This window comes from Aulonocara sp. 'chitande type north' Nkhata Bay, linkage group LG5, assembly GCF_057382095.1.
Source record: "Aulonocara sp. 'chitande type north' Nkhata Bay isolate Kocher_YH1m ecotype deep benthic linkage group LG5, A_spYH_male_GT1.1, whole genome shotgun sequence".
Lineage (NCBI taxonomy): Eukaryota > Metazoa > Chordata > Actinopteri > Cichliformes > Cichlidae > Aulonocara > Aulonocara sp. 'chitande type north' Nkhata Bay.
The window spans coordinates 14,788,816-14,808,274 of record NC_141348.1 but is presented as its reverse complement, the minus strand read 5'-3'; the positions used below and the strand labels follow the sequence as shown (position 1 = coordinate 14,808,274).

Below are 19,459 nucleotides of genomic sequence, written 5' to 3'. Positions count from 1 at the left end.
AGGACTGCTCATGCATGCATGCTAACTGACACTCATGTAAATACACACTGACACACAGACTCCTATCTGTTGTGGACCCCAAGAGGATGTGAGATGGTGTAGGTGGCCCTCTTGTGGTATAAAATGAAGGCTGTTGAGAATAGTTAGCAGGCTTTCAAAATGTGTCTGCCATTCTCAGAAACTTTCCTCAAAACCACAAGTTAAATGCTTTAAAAGTCACTGAATAATTGCGAGTCGTTGGTTAAACTCACACTGTCGTGAGTAGTCAACTGATCATTGAAACAGGTAATTCTGGTGTGTTATGGAAACTATGATGTTATTTAAAAATATAACCTCTGGAAAGTCAACTACTACTAGCTAAAGTGTAATTACATAAACCTTGGACCAACCTTCTGCCTCTGTAAGTTGTATGGTAACAGTAGAGAGCTGGGTTCACAAGTTGTGTCCCTACACAGACGCAGCTAACAATTCAATTCAATTCATATAGTGCCAAATCACAGAACCAGGTGCTTTGTATTATAAGGTAAAGACCCTACAATAACAGATCCTAACAAACCCCAACAATCGAACGACCATCTTTGAACATGGACTTGGCAACAGTGGAAAGGGAAAACTCCCTTTAAACAGGAAGAAACCTTTGGCAGAACCAAGTTCATCTTTGTTTCTCAGCCTTGGAGATTGCTTCTTGCTTGGAACCATGAATTCACTGGGAGTGGCTGTAGCTCAGGAGGTACAGCTGGTCATCCAGTAATCAAAGTTGGCTCCTTCAGTTTGCATGTCAAATGTAAAACATACTGAACTCCAGACTGCCCATGATGCATCCATCCATGTGTCAGTGTGTGCAGTAGCCAATGTGTGCATAGAATAAGTCGACATATGTGTGAATATAAACTTGGAGAGGTAAATATGACTAGACTTTTGCAGTATAAATTCCCATTAATTACCATTTGATTTAGCCCTTAACATTTCTCTGAGTCTTTGATTGTTTGCCTTAGTTATTGGTAACTAAGACTTTGCAGCAAATATAAATGGTGAACACTGTAACAGGTGAAGTGTTGAAAGTTACTTAAGCATTGGTATTAACTCTAAATTGATCTCTGTGGCTGTTTGGGGCAGCATACATAGCACCATCACTCTCACCGTCTTGATATGTTTGAGTCTTGCACACTTCATAGTTTAATGAGGCCTGAGCTTCTGATGACAGTGCAGCCGGAGGTCCTTGCTGTGTTTTAGTAGCTTTCTCATCCAACGGTGCAGAGGTTAAAGTCTAGTTAACCTTAGATGTTTGAGAACTCCACGCGCTGTCAGCTGCTGTTTCCTGCAGCTTCTTATTCAAACTCTGGCCCCTCGATGCTGGGACGCCTAACTCTGTATCCCAGTAACGATGAACAACTCAGTCAAGACGTTTGAACAACCATAAAGTGCAAGCGCATAGACTCACACATGCTGGAGTGATGTGTATCTTCCTCTCTCCCAGGAAAAGAGCGTGTGAGCACTGCCACTCCTGGAATCTCACCATGAGTGCGCAGTGTTATGTTGAAGAGGATCAGTAGGGATTTGTTTGCATGAGAGTAGTGTGTAAATAGGTGTATTTGTGTGTTTCACTTGCCACTGGTTGGACACAAAATAGTGGCTGCTCACCTGTTCACACACACCCATACACACACACAGTGGACAGGAGGGGAAACGGTCTCTTTTCACATGGCCTCAGTCACGGCTGAGTGTACACAAACAAACACACACACACACGCACAGATGTATTCACTATCCTCCACATTTTTTTCTTTAGCTCACCTGTTTGTTCAGAGGATCCTGATCAACTTAAACACTGCTCCAGTGTTCCCATGCTACCTGTTTGAACAGCTGAGTGTTGACTTCAGCACTTTGCACAATAGCTCAGGATTGGTTTGGAAACACACACACACACACACACACACACACACACACACACACACACACACACACACACACACACACACACACACACACACACACACACACACACACACACACACACACACACACACACACACAGGCCTCCTTCTCCTGCTGTGTTCCTGCTCGCCTGGACTTGGATGTTATAAACGCCGCCCGGTGACCCACTGAAAGACTTTGTTTCTCCTTTAAAATAGCTCATTCTGGCCTGACAGAGTACAATAAGAAATCTGGATTTAACTGCATGTTTGTGGTCTGCATTGCTTACTATATATGGGCTGGGCCTCCCAGTCCAACATCTAATTATGTGTTGAGCGCTGATGGGAAAGGATTACACACACACTTCCATCCAGCAGGAATCTGTAATTGTGTGAACGCACTCTGTGGATGTTGGAGTGGATGTGAAGTATGGGAAGCTATGTGCTATTGAAGGAATACCCTGGTGCCAGTGAGACTAGGGAGCAGAGCGAGCAGACAAGTTGTGGTGGGGCTAAATGAGGGGAGACGAGAGCATTTATGACACAGAGCTGCATTCCTCTCTGATCTATAATCAGCTGTGTATTGGTGGGCATCATCTGTGCTTAGGGGAACACCTACACACACATGCAAACATGCACATAAAAATGAAAGAGCAAAAAGGTGCGCATGGAAAAGGGTGGTAACGCTTCAAACTTGGAGCCCTCTCTATCTCGCATAGGCAGCGAGGGAAACTATTACAGGAATAATGCGGCACAGTCGGCTCATCGGCGTCTGTCTGTCGCTGGCCAGCCCGTTTTGGGGGTCCGGGCGGAGGGGTTTTGTGGCTGCAGTGTTGCCTGAGGCCTGGCTGGGGTGATTTACAGGCGGCGTGGGGACATGTGCCGGGGATACTCCCAGAGCAGCCTGGTGGGGGCCAAAACAGCCACACTGCTGCTGCCTGCACATCTGGAGTCTAGACTGAGTGGCTCTGCCGAGCGCCTCGCTCTCTCCCTTCTTCTCTCTCCACATCCATCCATCCATCCTTTCTCCCTCAGCTGCTCGGCGCTCTCCCCAACTCACCCTCGCCCTCCCCAACCCAAACTTTATCCACTGTTTGCGTAGCTGCCGACTCTCCGCTGAAACTCAGGATCGGCTCTCACTTTTTCCGGTCTCCCACTCACTTTCCTTTACCCTTTTCTCTCTCTCTTCTTCTTCTTCCCTCCCGCTCAACCTCCAGCATGCCTGATGAGGCACAAAATAGCCAGACAAAAAAAGAGCAAAGCGTCACAGAGTGCATGTGGAAGATATCACAGAGGCAATTGTTATTCCTCTCCCTCTGAAAAGCTGGAGCCAAGTGTCCACAGAGGGACCTTCCAGTGATCTTTCAAGGAATTGAGGATCAGTGTCCTGAGCCAAAGTGGAGTCATATAAACATATTGGCTCCGACATACATAATAAACAGCAGTGATAAACATGACACGCACACACTCACAGACGGCCGTGTTTGAATGGTGGCTCCTGTTGGTTTCTGTCAGGACAAATGTTCCTTGTTCTGCTGACTCTCCTTTATCCTTTCTTCCTCAACCTCTTTCTTTCAACCATAAACACCCACACCTCTTCTCCTGCATTTATATTCACCACCTATCCTCTCCTGGCTTAGACTCACACACATAAAAACATAAAGCTTCTGCTTCTTTTTCTTACAGCGTTCTCACACATCCCATTAGGGAACACTCATTGGCTTTTAAACAGAGACATATGTGTTATCTCACATTACATGATGGGGGGAGCTCTTATATACATAAGATAAATACTGTTTGGCAATTTGTGATGGTCTTGAGAGACAGAGGGTAGTTGAGGCAAACACACGCTGTTATGCAAATGACCTATTCTGCCCAAAAGCGTCTGTCTGAAATCTTAGAATTGTGTATCCAGTAAACAGCGTGCATCAGGGTTTTCCCTTGGCATGTGAGCACAGTCACAATAGTGTTTCCCTTTTAAACAGTGGAAAGCTGTAGCAAAAACAATTTCTTTCATTGGATCCAGAGAAGCAGGCGTCAGTGTAATTTACTGCAGACAAACACAAACCTCTCGCTCTCTTTCCATGTAGCCTTGTTACTTTTATACACACGAACGTGAGCTTTTTTCAAAAAATGATTATTACATGTTTCACCTCTGCTGCATTCACACCATGTCATATACTCCACAACACGCGGCTGTGTTCAACTCTCTGGTGTTAAGCAGGTCATAAAAGGCAGCTACGTGATACTCTCCAACAAGGCCTGAACCTGTGCGGCTGCTCGCCTGACTGTCGCCTGCCTTCCTCTCCCTCCCCCTGAAATGGAACAAATTATCCAGCTACTTTGGTAAAACAAGGTAATATATTCATTTTCGAAAAAAGCCGAGAAAGCGGCGACTACAGATTACATCTGGACAGCACTAGTTGGTGTTTGCCTTCTCTGGAAGCCATTAGAGAAAAATAGTTTCCCTGGTCTATCTGAATGGTCTTCTCTCACGTTTCACTCGGGGTGAACCTCGCACATCTTCTCACCACCTGTATCAGCTCCAGTTCCCACTCTTATTCTTGTTTTTTTTATTTTTTTTATCTGTCACAAGACAGATAAAGAGGGTGAGAGAAGAAAGAAAGACACCAGATACAAGAGAGGGAGGGACTTTATGTGAAAGACAAAGAGGACAAGTAGTCCCAAGTGCTAAAGGTGACCTCAGCTATTCAGATTACAGGTGCTAACTGTCGGCATGGCTCTCAACTGCGCTGAGGGCCAAGGGGCTTGAGTGTCAAGCGTGAAAAAAAAGCTGAGCAGACACAATTGCTGCTCTCAAAGAGAGATACAGCTCTAAATACAGCTCTTAAAAAAGTGGCAAGCTAACTCTGGCTGATGCGATAACAACATTTGCTCTCCGCTGATGCCCTAAAGCCCTATTGACTTTTGACCTAACCGAAAACCGTCACAGTGGTGAAAACACTGCTGACGTCCATTCTTTTACCCACTGACAGCCATAAATAGGCTTAAATGCCAAGAGATTTACTGTAGAGCAGGCTGAGAGGCAGCTAAATTTATTTGGTTAGTCCTCCAGTAAGTGCTGATTCATACTGTCCTAGTGAGAATTGCATATTGCACAATAAATGCATGTGTGTGTGGCCAAGAAAAAGAGCCACTGGATTTTGTTTTCTAGTCGTGAGCCTGCTCAACTAAAGAAAGTCTTTGGCGTCCTGTCGTTGCGCAATCAGCCACCGGCTGGCCTGCGAGGCGTATGCGCTGCTGGTGTGTTGAGACCCGCAGATTGGCACAACGCTGTGTGTGAATCATCAGGCTTTCCAGAGTAACACCACTGTCAACACAAGTCTACCCAACGCCCCACTGGGAGAGGCCCAGCAGCAATGGCAGTGCACCCGGACTGGTATTAGCAGTGTTTGTGCTCTGACAATGAGGCAAACACAGGCTTAGCTTGTTATCCTCTGGCTTAGAAAACATTCTGCCTGGTGACGAAGTCAGGTATAAGGAAAGCAATCAGAATGAAGCAGAAGGTGAAAAGTGCTGCATGAATAATGTGGCGAGGGGTGATATCTTTAGAAATGGAGGTGCGAAGAAAAGCAGTTATACACCAGTAATGGGTGAGAACTGCTTCCTTGATCTGCAAATTGAACAGATGAATATTAATATTTAATACTAAGAGTTCATAAAATGCTAAATCACACAATCAAATTCAAACAATCATAAGGAACAATACGCACAGCTGCTGTTTGCATCACACTCCTGGTTTCTGCTGTTGGGTATGAACACTAGCTTGTTCATACCCAACAGCTAGCGGCTAGCCTGACTAATGCTTTTCAATGCTGTTGGGTAACACTGAGCTAATTTCTCACACTCATCACAGAGGTTGACTTTTCACTGGCTTAAAATGAAAAGAAATGTACATTTCTTTCTGTACAACGTGCACTGCCACTGATTTGTCTGGATACTGTAGCATCGTCATCTTTTAGCCTTTAATGCTAATGCAATAACCAAGCGTATCATTTCAGGTTCGCTAGTCCTCAAATGACATGAAATTTCGTCAAAGCAAACAACAACAAGACAATACTTCAAAGTGAAAGTGCTTCTGTTGTCTGACTGCTTTTTTGTGATGACTAAAATGACATTTAAAAAATTAAATTAAATTTTTTTATGTAAATACCGACCTTCTACAGACCTGGTTCCTGAATACAGTCATGTAAAAAATAAATTCACTTGACACACGTGACCAAAGGTCCTCCTGGAACTGACTGTGGGAATTAGCTCAAAACGAAAATGTTAGCATTCATGCCCTGTCAGGTTAGAAGCGGACCAGAACACTCTCAGTGATAAGTGACTTGTTACTGTAAAACTCCATAGTGTTCATGTCAGAACAGGTTATTGTAGAAAATCTGACTGATCTTTTTTTGCGCATGTGTGGCACCATTTGCCAAACCAGTCAGCCACAGTGACTGCTAAAGGTGCTGCGGTGGTTGTGTTAACTCGGTTTGTAACACACTGCTTTAACAGGGCTATTTTACGGCTGTGTTATGGCGTCCTGAATGATCTGCTCTCTGCAGTAACCGCGTCTCTCTCTTCACTCGTGGTAATTTCACCTGTGTCAGACTCACTGTAATAACAGCTCTATTGCTAAAAACAAAAACAATTCTCAGAGCGATACTTAAACAGATGATAGGCTCGTCTCCCGGGGTGCAGCCTGTTGTTATATCTGCAAAACCTTTGTTATATCTGTGAGAAAAACGGCAGCTAACACAAAGAGAAAAGCTGTCATTTTCTCCTCAGAGTTGCAGCAGTTTTCAACGCTAAAAATAGGGCCGTTAAGATAGAGGCTCCAGTTCGGATGAGATGTTGTTAGTGCGTATGAGGCCTCTCTTCCAGGAGCTCAGTGCCTCTGGGAAATAATGAAAAATAAACAGAGAGTCTTGATGTTGACTCAGGGAGAAGTGATCCACAGGTTATTGCTGCACCCCTCTCTCTCCTTCTCTCCCATGGCTCTTGGATGAGCTTGTGTAATCCAAGCATATTGTCCCCGTACCCTCCACACACACACACACACACACACACACACACACACACACACACACACACACACACACTCAGGCCTCCAGGGCAATAGATGTCAGAGTTCACTCATATTTTGTGTGACTTATTCCAGTTTTTATAAATCATGAAAAGAGGTAGGAGATTATTCTCCAGTGACAGCACAACTATGAGGTAACAGATGAGCTGCTTAGGTCTCTATAGCGATCCAGCTCAGCACTGCTGATGATCAGGAAAACAGCTGAAGGATTTCCCTGACTTGCCTGAAATGCTAAAGGCTCCTTGCCCCCCCTCCTCCCCTGTCATCAATATGCTTCATGTGCCACACGCTCCTAATGTTAAACATTAAGAGCGTGTGTGTTGTTTTGTTCTGTGACATTTTGTTATCTTAATGCACAGAAAATGGCATTTGAAGCATTTAATTGAAAACATTTAAAGGATAAGGAAACTGTGCTGGGGTTCATGTAGACGGAGGAGGATGGAGGATGCATTTGGAAAAGGGTGATGTGAAGGGATTAAGTTAGTATGCTAGATTATCCCACACACCTCAAATCTGGAGTTCACCCCCGCAGCCAGCTACAGTTTTGATTATTTTATTTTATTTTTTAAGAAATACGCAGATAATTTGATGCCTTTCAGTCAGTCCTGCCAGGTGAAAGTACACCACAGCGACTCCTGCCTGCCTGCCTGTTGTGAAAGTAGCACACTAAAGCTGGTGGCGCCATCTTGTGTGTCAGGTGGGTATCTAAACACGACGTGTCAAGAGATCCTGACAGCAAACATGCAGCGAACTGCTCAGTGTGCAGTGTGTCGAACAGTTATCCACTCATAACCGCGCTCAACACTTAGCTAGTCCACACTTTACTCGACGGCGACGCTTTAATACGAATAGTCGGTAGAGGTCGCTGCAAGATAATGCTAGCCCACGTCAGGTCGACAACCCCGGGCAGTGAGGATGTGACCGTTAGGTATGTCAATGTAGTGTATTTGTAGGAGAAAATAAATATACTAAATATATAAGAAGCCAACGAAAAGTATGCTTTCGTTTTTGATTTTGATTTAGATTTTTTTTTTTGCCATAACCATATCATGAATCCCCGTTGTCTCCCTAATAAACTGCTCATGTTTTTAAAGCTAAATTCATATTTAGATTATGCTTCATCCCAGCTGCATGTATGCCTAAAGAAGTGGTCGTGCTTTCTCAGCAATGAGTGCTTTAGCTTGTTTTGTTTTGCTTTGTTTTAGGAATAAATCACATGAAAGTGATCTTTTAGGCTTGTATCTGAGGGAAGGTTTTTTTTTCCTTTTTTCAGCTGCATGAGTCACCAATTTTGTGTTTATTTAGTAAAACAACTCATAGACGCACTTTGTGTTGCACTAGGAGACTTAAAAAGCAGTTAATAGGTTACCAGACTCAGCAGTCAGTGAACTGTTTCATTTATGCATTAATTAAAATAAGATGCTGTTATTCCTCCACCAAGGAGGAAAACATTAAACCCAAAACAGCAACCTGTTTTGGGTTTAATGCAAGTCATATACACAGTCACGATGCACAACAGCGAGATCATCAGCTTTTATTCGATGGCCGTACTTGCCCTTGGAGCCAGTGTTTGCCTGCTGCTGGTCTATAAATCTTATCTTTGTCAGACTAACAAACAATGAACGCAAACCGCTTGTGTTTGCAGTTATGTCATGCAGGAGAACACTTTCATCAAGCTGTGAATGTGATATTAATAGACTGCGAGTGATGTTTGAGAGATTCAATAAACTGAATGAATTATAAATGATGTGTCCCGGAAAATATTAGCCAACTCTAATCTCTGAACAAAACATTAGAGACCCCGAGAACTGTTTCAGCCTCCCTCTATATTGCTGCAAGACATCTAGCATGTTAAGAGACAAGCTGGTGTCTGTCAAATACTCCCACTGTTTCTCCCAGCCTTTCTCCATCTGTCCCTCCCTTTCACACAGAACCCAGACTCAGGTCAGCGATATGGCTCGGACAGTTGTTTGGGGTATCTGGGACATCCATGTCTCAGTGCAGCTGTCACAGTAAGGTCCTTCAAAAAGCTCTGAATTATACTGTTATTCTTTTTATAGGCACACTTGTTAAAGAGAAGAAGCTCTGCATGACAGAGGTCTTCACAGGGGAGAAACAAGGCTGGCAGATGGAATCATTCAAAAGGTAGGGAAGCCCAGATTACAGATATTGGTTGCAAGGGGAAGAATTCAGATCCTCAGAGAAGCTGATGTGCTTAAGCAATATTTTGTAAGATTTCTAATGAGTACTGGTCCCCTTTTGGAGTGTTAAAGTATAAATCTTTGGTATCACTTTAGGGACTATCTTCACACCAGCTTGTAATTACAACTGACTATAAAGAGGGTAGAGGTAATTCTTCAAGTGCAAACACTCAGTTAAACAGGCAGTGTCTCAGTGTGTACCTGGCTGAAGTACAGTGACTGTACATTATGTTTTTCTTCTTAAAACTGTAGTGGCTCGCTAATGTCAAAGTATATGATGTGATTTGAAAATATTGCAAGATAACCTAACTGCAATTTGACGACGAGGTTTTTAAATTTAGTCTTTTTTTGGTTGTTGTTTTTTTTCTTTTTCCAATGAAGCTGGATCATCACATTTCTGTGCATTCTCCCTTTCTTTTGTACGTGTGAGAGTAGTAGCCTGACATTCATGCTTCCATATGAACATGTATAGCTTGTTTTTTCTGGCATAAACATTCAACTGGACTCATGGATGAGCTAATTAGACATTTTAACGTTGTCGATAAAACATAATTTTCAGCATCATAACTTAGGAACAGAAAGGGAGATGATGTTCAAGTTTCCCACCTAATTAGACCCTAAAGCCTTTGACGGTCCTCTCTACACAAGTCTGTAGAAACATAGATGTAAACTGCAGCTTGACTGGAACGAATGGTGACAATTCTATTTTAAGGATACTTTATCTTGATACTTCTCCAGTGTGACCTACATGCTCAAAAACCTCAGCAGAGTTTGTGTGCAGCATGGATAGGAACTAATAGGTCTAAACTCTTTTTAGCTGTTTCAGTTAAAGATTTCTGATATTGTTCGTGCTGGCGCACTGACGCATTGTTATGACTCGCTGGGATAAAAGAAAAGAGTCTCCAATAGCTGCTCTGCTTTTTTCTGCTATAGTAAATCAAACAAAGGTCTTGTCTTTCATTGTTACTACGAGCTAAATACTTGTGTAGACTTGAGATAGACTGCTTCAAAGAGCATGCTTTCGCTATCTAAATTCTCATTTCCATATGAAAATACCTTTGAGTACCTTCCAGAGAGCATAAAGTGATTACTGCTTTATATTAAACTCAGTATAAACATGCAGTATAACAGGTAGCACTTAACTGGATTACTGTAATCTAATTATAAGACCTCCCTCCCAAATCTCTTCCCGTTCGGGAGTCGTCCTCACCGCAACGGTAGATTTCTCTTGTGCACACTAAGCTCTCTGTGTGTGTCGAACATAATGTTTCTGCTCCTCTGCTGGTGTGCCTTTATCTCCCCCTGTCCCTCCTATCCATCCATCTGTGCTCTTCCCTCGCTGACTTTGTCTCTCCTCTGAGTGTATTCCAGCCATATTGTAGTTTGAAGTGTTTCTGCTTCTAATGAGCCGATTGTTCTTGTGTTTTGTTCCCCTCGGGGAGTGTTGTGTTGCTAACATTCTGCTCACAACCATTTTAAAACATATTCACTGCACCAGGGAAGGATTGGGGGCCAACAAAACAATAATGCCTTGGAGCATGTACAAAATGAAAAATGTGTTAATGACAGTCGCACCAGCGAAGTGACAGCGTATTCTTTTCCTGTCAATTAGACCTTGGTTATTCAAAAGCAATTTGCAATTCCCTGCAGAGTAAAGTGTGTGCCATCTCCCAGGCCTTTCACTGTGATTGTGTAAGTGATGTATTCATTCCATTTCTCCGTGTGTGTCCTAGTTTGAGATAATATTAAGGTTAGAGACAAGCCACAGCACTAAATCTACACAGTTTTCTTTCTCATGAAAACACAGAAAATATATATGTAGCTCTTTTTCAGGTGTGTGTGTGTGTGTTGCACTCCTGCACATAAGGCTACAAGGGGTATTGATACAGCTGGCATTCAAGGCCCTGATTAATTGCCATGGCATTTGGCTGTTCTTGGTAAATGCCATATCCCATGCTGAGCGTTTGGTTAATGGATGTCTGCCCATTGCAGGCCCAGCATTGTCCCTTTCTTTTCTCTCACTCCTTCTTTCTCTCTTGCACCTATTCCTCTTATCCATTTGCTCTCCTGCCTTCTCCTCCACATGTGCTTCCTAAAGGTTAGCTGTGCTTTATTAGCAGGAATAGATGCACACATAGACTGGTCTCATGCAGCTCAGACGTCCATTCTATTTGACAGTTTTTTCCAGAGTAAGCTCGACATACAAGGGCTCAGTCTGCTCTGTTTCTACCAGCACCGGTTCAAATGTAGCTGAAGGTTGCGTCTTCTCCCTTTTCTCTTTGATCTGTGGTAAATGTGTTGTGATAAGAGCTGAGGAGAGAGCGCTACCTTCAAGTGTGTGTACTCACTAAAAATTCTAGTTTGTCTCTATATCTCTAAGAAGAAGAAAAAAAGATATGAAGAATTAGCTCTCGTTCTCAAGTGAATTACTTTGCTCTATCTTAATGAGGTTTGCCGTGTCAGAGGGAACAGTTCAGAGCGTGCATGCTAAACAGACTGAAATTGGAATAGAGTATTAGCTCACAACTGCAAAAATACCTTCTCTCTCCAGCTCTAATTCCAACACTGCCACGCAATTATCCATATACACAATTTTATCTTGTCACTTCCAAATGGCAATATTTTTCTTTTCCCTTTCGGAAAAGTAATTCCAAAATCTAATTAACTGAAGAAAAACATGTCACCAGTATTGCTGGAAACATCAAATGTAGTTATGCAAATGGCCCCGTGGATTGTAGAATGTGATTTGACAGAATCTCATTCTGGACGATTCAGGTCCAGATAGTACGATTACTCAGCCATATCTGAGTGAAGGCAAACAGGGAGGGATGAGGCTGGTAATTTATTGTGTTGGTATTTCTCCTGTTTGACTTCAGACAGCTCATTAAGGGGCGAGGTGTCACCCAGCTGGACAGAAAGACAGACAGGAGCGTTCCTCTAATGGGCCCTCCTCTGCTCTGTCTACATCAGCTCTTTTCTGCATTTTGCTTTGCTGGCTTAATCTTCGACTTTTAATATTAGGTGCCAAATGAGATTTTACACAATTCATCATTTCATTTCTCATGGGGGAGAGAAAGGTGCTACTTCATCCTCCCACTTGTCTTTAGTCTGCTTACAGGGCTGTTTTAGGGCAGCAGTGGAGCAGTGGCCAGAGGGCGGTGATAAGAAAAGGATGTATGCCAAACATTTCTTTTTCAGGGCACAACGAAAGGAGATGACGGCGGCTGTGTTATCGCAGTGTGCTGTACAGGTGTCATTCTGCCGTAGCTAGCTGGCAGCAAATGGTCCATATGCTGCGAGAATGCTGCAGCTCAATTCCCATTTGTCTCTGCTGTTAGATGTGTGCTCATGTAAACACAGGCAGTGAGGGCTTTTAACCATAACCCGTACAGTTACATAACTGCAAAATCGAAACCACAAAGAGAACATCAGAGCCCAAATTAGCCTCTTGAAGAAGAGCGCGCAGAAGTTTTTCTAATGATTTTGAAACATTTAGTGCTATAAAAAAGTAATAAACATACTCACACATTAGCAGAAAGCTCCCAGCAGTGTTGCCCTTGCCTTGTGATGTGAGTCCTTACACCAAGCCCTTCCCCACACCCTGACAGCTCCTTATTGCACGCCAGCCAGTGTTTGTTTGCACACACAGAGAGCCATACAAAAAAGATGTGAGGTCTACTCTGGTGCAAACAAGTAATTAACCATTGAAGACACCCAACACGCCTGCTTGCTAATCATAGCCATTTAAAGCTGCCGGCTTTATAATTCAGGCCATTCTTCCACTACGGTGAGTGCACAGATTACAAGGATACTTCAAGGCACTTGAAATTTCAGCAAACGGTGAGAGTCCCGTGTGACTGAGTGTACGCATTGTTTTGTGTTACAACAGGTGTGCAAGTAGAGTGGCTTTGTGATGCGATGTGTCTCCAAATAAAGATCTGAGAATATGTAGCGAGCAAGTTCATAAAAAATGTTCATTTAATTATATTGTAAAATTCACCCATTTCTTAGTAATTCAGCTCCTCTGTGTAGCCGCCCTCACATCATTTTAAAGTGATTACAAATGTATTTGTGCTAAAAACACTGGGGTGCCTTGTTAGACAAACCCACAAGCACTTCTTATTTAATATGTGTGGCAGATATTGCTCTGAGTGCTGTACATTAGGAATGCAAATAACACAGCGTCAAAGAGGTTTCTGTTAATTAGCTGGAGATGTGAATGCTGGCTGTGGTCCATGTCGGCTTGTGTTCCTTGGGACCGCAGACCACGACGGGGGGCCACTCTTTGATCTGTGGATCCCACAGTCTGCTAACAGTTCCCTAACCGCTGCGCTGCTGCTGCACATGCACGGATGGGAACGAAATGTGTAGCTTAGTGTTTGCTTCTGTACACATGAATGAGAAAATCTGTCGTCCACTTTTTGCAACACTTTCCTTTACTGTGAACCTATAAACACTCGAGGTGTTTAAAGGCCTGGAGTCTTTAAGTTAGCTTCGATTTGTTTGTGGGAGGGTTGTTTTGCGTTTTTTGGCTTTTTCCTTCATCATAAAATTTCCAATTTATTTCCGTTCATTTTTATTTATATATCACAAGTTCACCATACCAGTTTTCTCAGGTCACAAGACACTAAAGAACAAAGACTCTACAATATTATGGAAAGAAACCTAATGATTCTCTACAAGCGAGCTCTTCCACTCAGGATTTGTATTTATTTCTCAGCTTCAATTTGGTTACTTCCAAAAGCCTGTTTCTAATGCAAAGGTAATGGATTCCTTCAGCATATCTACATGCATGTAGTAATTATGCCACAAATAGTTTCAAAGGTTGAGATTTGCAAAACCAAACTTTGGATTCCAAAGATGTGTCATGTTTGTGTGTGTTGTTTGGAAGCGCTCGCCTTCATTCATGTCATTCTGTTGTGCTTGCTGTCTTTATTTTCCCACCAGGGTTCTCTGTTTATATACCACTTGCTGATCCCCCCCTTGTTGCTGGATCATCTTTGTACTGTCAGTAGTCAACCACTGGAACCATTTTCATTTTGTATTCCTTGTTTCTTCCTGTCAGGTGTTTTTGGATTTTTTGTGTTTTCACCTTCCACTTGCTGTTGTTGTTAGTTTTGTTTTTGTCTCACTGTGTAAATGTGTATTCTCTTTCAGACTTTTGTTTCTGTTTCCACATCCTAAATCTTTTTTCTTTTCTGAAAAGTTCAAAAAAGTTGAGTAAGCAATGTCCTCTGGTTAAACTGTAGCATAAATAAGTCCACAGGTCCATGCTTAACCGTGGACCTATGGACTTATTCATCCATAATATAGTGGAATTGATTTATTTTTGTAAGCAGGGAAGCGCTGGCAAGTCTTCTAGTAGTCTTCAAGCTAAGATTATCATGTGCCTAGTAGTAAAAAAAACATCCTCAAGCCTCCTCCTGACTTGGCTAGCTAGTGGCCCAGTAGCCTGCTGCCTGCACCAACTTCCAGCCTGTTGCCTGTCCCTGCTTCTTCCCAATGGCTGATCTAGTTTCTGAAACAATCCAGATGGTTAAGCTGGCTCTGTTTCCACACCACCCTGCTCAAGTTCCCCAGGTAGCTAGTCACTAACTGGTGAGCCACCTGTCACTTCTAGATCCTGAGTATGTTAGCAATTGGGACTTCTAACCTCCTACCTCGACCACTCCCTATAATTGCAAACCTCATGCCTGATTCCAGTTGTTCTCAGGAGTCTGAACTCTGGGGGCCCATTTTGAAGAGAGCACACACTAGAAAAGGTGGTTCAGTAATGTCAAGGTTTCATAAATGTATAAATATCTGCTGACGCGACTGACCTAACATTTGCCATAGCCTTCACCTATTCTTCCTGTAGAGTTGGCTGAACTCCTAGCTGGGGAACATGTGTCTGTCTAGTAGTACTCTGGTCCAGAGTTCACCCACCTTTGAGGTCTGGCCTTCTCAGTAGGCCACCTGCATGGCCTTCAGAGTGGTTCCATCTCTTCTGTTGGCCTCCTGCCTGGATCCTATAGTGTCTTCATCTTTACTTCTGGCCTCCTGCCTGGTTGCCAGAGTGTATTTGCCTTCATTGTTTGCCTCCCACCAAATCCCTTGAAAGGGCTCAGCCTTCACCACTAATCATCCTTGTCTGCTATATTCTGGCGATATCTTCATGAGCAAGAACAGATGCCGTATCCCCATATTAAAACTAGTGCTGTCAGCGTTAATCTAGTTAAAATGACATTCACGCCCTAACCGCAATAATGTGGCAAATCTCCGTTGGCGAGTTAGCGCGGATTGCCCCGTGCGTGGGGCTGGACGGTGCTGACGCTAACGAGCTAACCGCATTGATGCTGTGCAGATGTCAGTATCTGCATTTATAACAGCCAATAAATGAAAATTAAAAATAAAAACGGGATTCACTTACCGCAACATCTGCAGTCAGGATAAGCAGTCACACCATACTGGTCATCATTTCACTAAGTCAACAAGTTTCCCCTGCACTTTCACACGAGAAGGATGGTGTTGGCAGCATCTGACTGATTTCAAACATTGATAAATACGGGCAGCTAAACTGTACTATGGGAAAAATATGAAGAGGTTAAAAACATAATATAGTAGAAACTGAAAGCTCTGTGCTTAAACATTTAGAGCAAAATGGAGTACATATACCTGACAACGCTGCCTATAGTCATACTGGCAAAGAAAATGAATCATTCAAACGTATGTTTAGTTTGTTGACTCACTGCTGCCAATGCCTGTCGCACACAAACACCAAATAGCCAGTGAAAATATAGAGTATCACATAAAGAAAGAGACATGCACAGTTTTTGACTTTCTGTTTCCTTAATTATATAAACATGGGTTTATGAGTGAAAAAAAAACATTATGCAGGTACACGAGGAATATGGAAAAGTGGGGATTCAGTTTTAGCATAAGCACCATTTGAGCATTTTCAATCAGTTCAGTTGCCTTTCCCACCTTCAAGTAATGCATTTGGGTTCTTTTATACTCTTGATGCACAGCGGAAGATTTATTCCATGAAGCCCTGAGTTCGCCTCCCCCTGCTGGCTGATGATCACATAACATGGGCTCAGTTAGCAAGCCTGGCGGGGTGTCCCAATTCTAATTACTATGTGTTAGTACACCATGTAGTAATGTTGACAGCACACTGTTTTGGCAGATCAACAAATCGTGTACTGTTTTGTACTAACAAGAACGATAGAAGCAGTGCGGCACGGCTGTCAAGCTACTGCTTAGGTACGACAGTCTTTTCCAGAATATTTTGAACTGTCAGACAAAGGCATATCTTATATTGTTGGTAACCAGATAAATCCCAGTGTTTTCCATATCTACACGGATAATCAAACCTGTTCAACCAGGACACCATTTTTTTAAACTTTTGCTTTCCTTTGTGTGTCTGTGTTTGTTGTTATTTGTCCTTGACGTTTTGAGAGTTCTGTGTACGACCTAAAAACTAGAATGAAATCTGTAGTTCTTGTCGAACAAAGGGAGACAAAGGCTTTCCCACAGTTGTTCTCTTGTAGATTTTGTCTTATTCAGACTTTCTTCAGTGTGAAATAACCAAACGCTTAGCAATTAAATTTAAAATCTGCACTGAGGACTTTGCTGAAGCCTCTGTTCTTTTTAATTGTACCATTCAGATTTGTGGGACATTCATAAATGAATTATAACATCACCTCAGGGTATGGAACTCGGCACTAGAAAACAATGGCCGCTCATAACAGACTTATGAACTATTTATATTTTCAGTGGGAGCGTGTGATGTGGCAGTGACGGGAAGGATGAAATAAATAAGAGGAAATTACATTGGACATGACAGGGCGATGTGTGGCATGGAGGGATGATGTAGGGCTAAGTCAGCTAATCTATTCTGCTGTTGTGACGACCTTCTGTGCCACAGAAACATGCACCGAGGAAACATCCGGGAGCAATGAGCACAGCTGCAGAATGTGATTCTTTACACTATTTGTATTTGCAGTAAGTTAAAAGAGTTAGCCCCTGGTCATACATATGTTTAATGCTCTGATGTGTGTGCACAGTGTTTCTTTCAAGGTCTTGTATTTTTAGGATTATTATTATGTTTAAGCCTATGCAAGCTTAGGAGGATGATAGACTGGGTAATTTGGTTCCCTGCCTCTGAAGCTGTGTGCTCGGAGGTTTACTATTATACCTGCAGTTGTGTTTTTTTATTTTGTTTTTTAGGAGAACTTCTCTCATGCTCAGTTCTGTCAATCTTGTGTCCTGAAGTCCCCATGTAGTCAGCTCCTGGGTTCTTCTCTTCTTTTTCTCGCTGTTTTCTTTCTGTTTCTCATCATAATGTGGCTGTGGTGATGTAGTGCTGTCTCAATGCACAGGACCTACTTGTAAACTCACACACCCTCAGATCAACCAGGGATTCATAAATTTAGTATTTAGTATTTAGTATTTATTTATTTATTGTCATTGTCAAGAACAATGAAATTGCGTTTGGGGCTTCCATACAACCCAAAAAAAGAAGAAAATAATAAATACCCCTTAAAACCCAAGTGTACATATTTAACCCAGTGTGACTCCAATGCAATAAGACAATCCTACGAGCAATAATGTTCGTAGAAATTCAGACAAAGACCTGAGAAACATGACAAAATACAACAATGCAACCCATTCAATATTATTGTACTGTGAGATATGATATCAGATATGATAGTTATCTATTTAAGAAAGAGGGGGGGGGGCAGGAGGGGGAAGAGAATAAAGATATGATGCACCAATGCAGACCAGTTCATTGCTATTAAGAAGTTGGATATGGTTATTGTCCGTGAGAGGGGGGCAGAGAGTTCAGGAGCCTCACAGCCTGTGGATACAGGCTGTTGGCCAGTCTGGATGTTCTGGCCTGTATAGACCTGTACCTTCTCCCTGAGGGCAGCAGATGGAAAAGGTGGCGCGCAGGGTGATGTTGGTCCCGCAGGATACTGTGCACCCTCCTCAGACAGCGAGTGGGGAAGATATTACTGATCTCTGGCAGACTTGTTCCAATAATTCTGCCAGCTTCTTTCACCACCCGCTGGAGTGCTTGCTGATCGGCCTTGGTGCAGCTGGGGAACCACACTAGAAATCCATACGTCAGAACGCTGCTGATGGCACAGTTGTAGAAGTTCAACATCAGAGATCTGGGAATGTGTGCGCTCCGCAGTCTCCTCAGGTAGTAGAGGCGCTGTTGGGCCTTCCGTACAACTGAGGTGATATGGTTGCCCCAGGACAGGTCCTCGGTCACAGTTACCCCCAAGAATTTAAAACTGCTCACCCTCTCCACCGCCTCACTGCCAATGAAGAGAGGCAGATGGTTGTTATGACCCCTCTTCCGGAAATCTACAATGATCTCCTTGGTCTTTTTGGTGTTTAAGACCAAGTTATTGTCGTGGCACCATGACTCTAGTTGTTGCACCTCTGTCCTATAGTTTGTCTCATCATTGTTGGATATAAGTCCGAGCACTGTAGTGTCATCTGCAAACTTAACAATGAGATTGGACGCGCAGGAGGAAATACAGTCATGGGTGAAGAGAGTGTATAGCAGAGGGCTCAGAACACACCCCTGAGGGGCACCGGTGTTGACCACAAGGGTGGAAGAGGTGTTCTTACCCACTCTGACACTCTGTCTACGGTTAGTGAGGAAGTCCACAATCCAGTTGCACAGAGAGGAGTTAAGTCCCAGTTGGTGGAGTTTGGGACGGAGTTTGTATGGCCGGATGGTATTAAAAGCCGAGCTGTAGTCTACAAAGAGGAGCCGTGCATAGGTGTTCCTGTGTTCCAAGTGCTTCAGTAATGTGTGCAGCACTGTGGCGATCGCATCCTCGGTTGACCGGTTCTCCCTGTATGCAAACTGGTGCGAGTCCAGGGATGGTGGAAAAGCAGCTCTGATGTGTTTAATGACCAGTCTCTCCAGGCATTTGGCGGGAATGGGGGTGAGTGCCACAGGTCTGAAATCGTTCAGACATGTGACATTTGACTGTTTTGGGATGGGAACGATGGTTGCTGCTTTGAAACAGGATGGTACCAGTGAACAGGACAACGAGGTGTTATATATAGAGGTGAAGACGTCCGCCAGGTCCGCAGCACAGTCTTTTAGCACCCGGCCCAGCACTCCATCCGGCCCGGCCGCCTTCCATAAATGCACAAAGGCCAGGGTGATAGTGGTGGTGAAGAGAAGTCAGCCTCGAACCAAGTGGCCCTTACCAAGAAAATAATAGGAGTAGAGCTCTCAAAGATAG

The 19,459-nt window shown here is 43.3% G+C and overlaps 1 protein-coding gene across 4 annotated transcripts in view; it reads left to right on the top strand.

Annotated features, from left to right (window-relative positions):
* Nucleotides 1–7,469: 7,469 nt before the first annotated feature.
* Nucleotides 7,470–19,459, top strand: part of sulf2a (sulfatase 2a) — a 47,414-nt gene continuing 35,424 nt past the window's right edge. For 3 of the 4 annotated variants that reach the window (XM_086291550.1, XM_086291552.1, XM_086291549.1), the window contains exons 1-2: nucleotides 7,730–7,933; nucleotides 9,066–9,150. The gene's annotated coding sequence lies outside the window, so the exon portion shown is untranslated. Of the gene's footprint in view, nucleotides 7,703–7,729; nucleotides 7,934–9,065; nucleotides 9,151–19,459 lie in introns of those variants that run through there. The other variant, XM_086291551.1, reaches the window with a different exon arrangement.